Source organism: Telopea speciosissima, chromosome 5, assembly GCF_018873765.1.
Source record: "Telopea speciosissima isolate NSW1024214 ecotype Mountain lineage chromosome 5, Tspe_v1, whole genome shotgun sequence".
In the NCBI taxonomy this organism is placed as follows: Eukaryota; Viridiplantae; Streptophyta; class Magnoliopsida; order Proteales; family Proteaceae; genus Telopea; species Telopea speciosissima.
In genome coordinates this window covers 41,416,325-41,421,511 of record NC_057920.1, presented here as the reverse complement: position 1 = coordinate 41,421,511, position 5,187 = coordinate 41,416,325, and positions in this window count along the sequence as shown.

Below are 5,187 nucleotides of genomic sequence, written 5' to 3'. Positions count from 1 at the left end.
TTCCAGAGATGCCTAAGCAGGTTATCAGTGGGGAAAGAATTGGACCAAGCTCCATTAATTTCTTCTGTCCTTAACTGAACAGAGGCTTAGCAAAGCTGCTGCTGGTATCCTATACTATTTCCATTTTGTGGGCCAGCAACAACTCCTCTAAGATAGCGTGTTAATTAAAAGAAATTAATATTTATTAGAAAACTAGAAAGAAAAAGTGGCAAGTAGCAAAGTAGGAAAGGACAGTGGTATTTTTTTTTTTTCTTTCTTATGAAATAAAATACCATTGAAAATTAAAAGGAGTAGTGGAGTATAGACTAGATAGATTGTTTAGTACATTAGCAGCAATAAGTGTGCAACGGAATAAGTTAGTTAGGTGGTGGGGTAAAGTAGTTAAACTTTTTTTTATGGAAAATAAAAGAGCTTAATTAAAACAAAAAGGAGGTTACATTGTTTTTAAAAACCATATTCTGTTGCTTGCTTACATTGGGCAGGGATAGCAAGATCATTTGCCACAGAAATAAAAGTCATGTCCTTCTTCACAATATTTATAGTAGAGAAGTGCTTTAAAGATCTCATATGGCCAATTCAAAATATCCTTTGTGAGCCATCGAACCACATCCTCACAATCCGTCTAGATCTCCAAGCTCAGGTTAGTCAAGCATTTGGTGAGTCTTAATCCTGATAGAATTTGGGGTAAACAAGTACTTGTTCTATCCACTTTGTTAATACATACTGAACTAAAAGACTTAAAAAAAAAAGATTGAATATCAAAGATTGATTCCGAATATTTCCCATGACCACGGTATGCTTGGTGGTTGTTAAAGGAAGTCCGCCATTCCCTGAGAGTCTATCCAAATTTCTATTCTTCGTTTTTTCAAAAGTATTGCACTAGAGACTCCTTACAAGATCCCTTTGGCTTTTGCGTCTTGTCATGTATCACCAAAATCCACATTTGCAAAGATAATATAATTATTAGTGAGTGTTACTAATGCACATCTTCCATGTTTGATATTTTGGTTAAAGCTGCCATCTGAGATGATTATTACTTTATCTTTTGAAGGGATTCCAAGATAGAAATCCAATGGTAGGGGTGGTAAGGTGGGAGTGATCATGGTGTCATCTATAGGGAATTGTAGGAGGTTCAGGTCACATTACCATCTTTTGATGAGGTTGAGAATACTTACTGGTTAGGTTTGATGCTTTGAAAGATGGATTGGTTCCTTGAAATCAAGATGAAATAGACAGTAATATAGGTCACCCATAAAATGAGATCTTCTCTTTTTTGTTTAGACCTGGGTTTGTTATTAATCTTTCAAAGAGATCATGAATATTGTTTGCCTGGAATAGTTCAGTCTGAATACCAAGTGTTCCCCCTTCCCAGATTCTTTTGGAGAAATTACAAGAGAACATAAGATGCTGTAAATAGAACACGGGCCTGGCCCGGTCCAAGCCGCCCACAAGGGGCAGGTTGGACTTGACCCGACCCATTGCGTCTCTTCCCCCCTCTGAGATTGATTCCCAGTGGGAGTCTACATAGGGGCTGGGGTCTTAGAGTTTTGGCTTTAAATAGAAAGCCTGTAACCCTAAGACCAGATGATCTGAGAAACCTAAAATTCTCCCTCTCTCCAGTGTTTGTGTTCTCTTTGGGATTCCATCTCTTCCTAAGGTTTTGTGGTGTGGAGTTCTCTATAGAGAAGCCTGTCGTGATCGTGGAGATTTGCTCGTGTGCTTGTAACCATAGGCTGAGCTTTTGATCCTTTTTCCGCTGCGCTTCCGTACACATTCAGGTATGATCCAAACCTTAGTTAATTTGGATCTTGGTGTATGTGACCTAACAATGGCATCAGAGCTATTGGCTTATGGTTCACCCTCCCTCTCCTTTTTTTTGTTTTTCTTCCCCACCCCACGCTGCCCTTGGCGCACGCCCGCAGCAGCAGCAGGCCGAGCCAGCGGCTGCCGCAAGTGTGTGAAGGGGCGTGCACGAGCTAGCCGTGCACAGCAGCAGCAGCGGGTCATGGCCTGCGCTGCCGCGGCTGTGTGCAACTGGGCCCTGTCACGAATCTTTGGGCGTACCCATGGCCGCAGCCGCTGGTTGGGCCAAGCAGCTGCTGCCGAGTAAAATAAAAAAAAGGGGGAAGAAAGAAGAAAAAAAGGAAAGGGATTTTTAATGGATGATGTCACGGTGAGATCTGTAATCATGATTGTTTTTTTTTTTAAAAGGTAATGATTGAGTTATGATTTGTTTTTTAAAAAAAAATTATGATTGTTTTCACTAAATCCCTTCTCCTCTGCCAAGGTCTGTTTAAATACCAAAAAAACTGGTGCCTTTTTTTTTTTTTTGTCATGATCTTTGCCATGCGGCCAAGAACTGGCCTAGGCTCCAACCCCTCTCTGCCACTAGGCTGCAAGCATGGTTGCACCCGTGGCTCGGCTGCTGCCGCCATGAACAGCCACTTTTAAAAAAAAAATTACATAGATTTGTTTTTTGTAAGGTTTTTGGGGGAAGGAGGTGGGTGAAGTGGGAATCCCTTCACCCACCCCTTACCTTTTTTCCCTAATGGGCTTATATTTACATGTATGGGCCATTTTTTTTAGGGTCTTAATTGTTATTTTTATATTAATTTTTGCTATTATGTGTTTGCAAATTTAAATTAGTAATTATAAACCCCCCTATTGCAGTCCAGACCGGTTTGACGCTACCATTGGGGTAATATTGCCAAACACCCCATCCCATGCACACCATGTGTTTTTATTATTTTTTATTTTTTATGGGATGGAATTGGTACTTGAAAGTGATATGTTTTTTGTGAGATATATGTGCGTTAGAGTTGGTACCTGGAAGTGATACAAAGTGCAGTGCTCGCCGGTAGTTTGTAGTAGGAATCTTGAATGTAAAGAATCGATTGTAATTTTTAATATTTTTTGAGAAGTCATGTAATGGGAGCTACTGCACTGCGTATCACAACCCCATACCGACTCGGCATATCACTTCAAGTACTAATTTGGGTCTCTTGTGTGAGTCCCTTGCGCACCCGATGTATGGCGCATTAAATTGTGGTTAGGAGATGCCCTTTCCTCCTATATTTAGTCGAAATCAATTAAAGTTATACGTCCCCAGAACCATACAATGTGAGATTTGATTACCAACTTAGTGAAATTTTTGGTCTCACTGTGTGGAAAAAGAAACCATTAATTTTATTTAGGGTTTCTTGAACATTTGTTTATGAATGTATGCTAAATGCCCTCCCTTGTACATTGTAGTGATGGCTTCTAACAGTGTTGTTGCTGACCTTAACCAAGGCAACAAGTTGGATGGCACCAACTATGACATGTGGCACCGTAAGGCCAAGTTCTTGCTTAATAAGCAAGATTACCTTGAATTCCTGACCATGAAATGGCCCCACCCGAAGCGGGTACTACCGCCAGTCACCATAAAAAAAAAGAGACTTACGACAATTGGTTTAAGAGAGATCGTAGTGTGCGTTTTCTTATGTTAAGCATGATGCACGATGATCTCATCGGCCAGTATGAGAAGTGTGAGACTTCCAAGTCCATGTGGGACCAGGTAAAGCTCAATTGTGACGGTACATCCACTACCAGTCTTAGGTCCATGGCCTTGAAGTTTGAGATGTACCGTAAGGACCCCAAGCACACTATGGTTGAACACCTCAGGGTCGTGAAAGACATGATTCAAAAATTGGATGATGCTGGGGTACACCTTACCGATGAGCAGCAAGTACAAGCCATCATCAGGACATTGCCTGATTCCTGGGGGCAAATGAAGATAATTCTAACACATAACAACACTGTCAAGACATTTAATGCCATTGTTGTTCATGTGGAACTAGAGGTGGAGCGCCTAGAGGTGATCCAATCACATGCCCTTGTCGCCCAAGCGGGGCAGCGCAAGAATAGGTCTAAACGCAAGAGACAGAGGACCACTGGGAATCGGGACCAAGCTCAGAACGCTACACCAACTGGGCGTAAGACCACCAAACACCGACGTGGCAAGCGAGGTAGAAAGAAAGATATCACCAAGGTCAAGTGCTATAACTGCTAGAAGATGGAGCACTTTGCTCGTGACTGCACTTTAGTGAAGAAGGTATCGTTTCTACCCCTCTCTCCTTGTACTTTTGTATGTACACACGTTTTGGTTGCCCAAAGCCAATTTGACTGGATTATGCATACAGGTGCAATAAGACACATAGCATGAGATCGACGAGGGTTCGTAGATTATAGAAAGATTTCGGATGGTGCCCGAAGTATCTACATGGGGAATGGCACGAGTGAAGCAGTTCAAAGAGTTGGTACCTACCAACTCACCTTACACACTGGGCGCATCTTGCTACTTCATGATGTGCTATACGCACCAGAAATCCAGCATAATTTACTTTCTGTTACTGCATTATTGACTTTAGGATATTCCTTTATTTTTTATGGTGACTCATTTGGATGGTAGTATTTTTGGATATTGTAAACTTGAGAATGGTTTTGTTAAATTAGATTTAATAATTCCCATTGTTTCTTCTTCATCTTTTGTTATATGGCATGCTAGACTAGGACACATAGGTCGAGATAGGATAGGATGGCTAGCTAGAGAAGGCCTTCTTGGCTTACTCACTAAAGTCAACCTACCAACATGTGAGGCCTATTTAGCGAGTAAGGCCCACTGGAAGCTTTTTGGAAAGGCTAAACTGTCACGCCCCCATCCCAATAAAGGGTATTTTACAAGAAGAGGGAGTGACTGGAACGACAGGTGTCATCCCAATACTATCAGGATCACAGATACAGTGTCCCGAGCCATAGTCTACCCAATTATCAATGCATGATAATGTTGGGGAACGTATCCAAATGGAATAAATCGTTCCAATTTTAGAGTTAGTAGAAGCGTAAATCATTTAAATCATATAAATATAGAGCATCGGTTCTCTAATGATAACACATAATACAGTTACAATACCCCATATCCATTCGGTACATTTCATATATTTACACATAAAGTTTATACATGAATGAAGATGAATACAAAAATAAATATTTAAATAACGGCACGAGCGCACCATTCTTGGGTGTATATCAACATCTAAGTCCCAGCCACCAACTCCACTTGATTCGCATCCATAGGTGCTCATCAAGAGATTACTTGCGTATCAACTAAAAAGAGGTTGCGCAACGGGATTAGCTCTACAAGCTAGT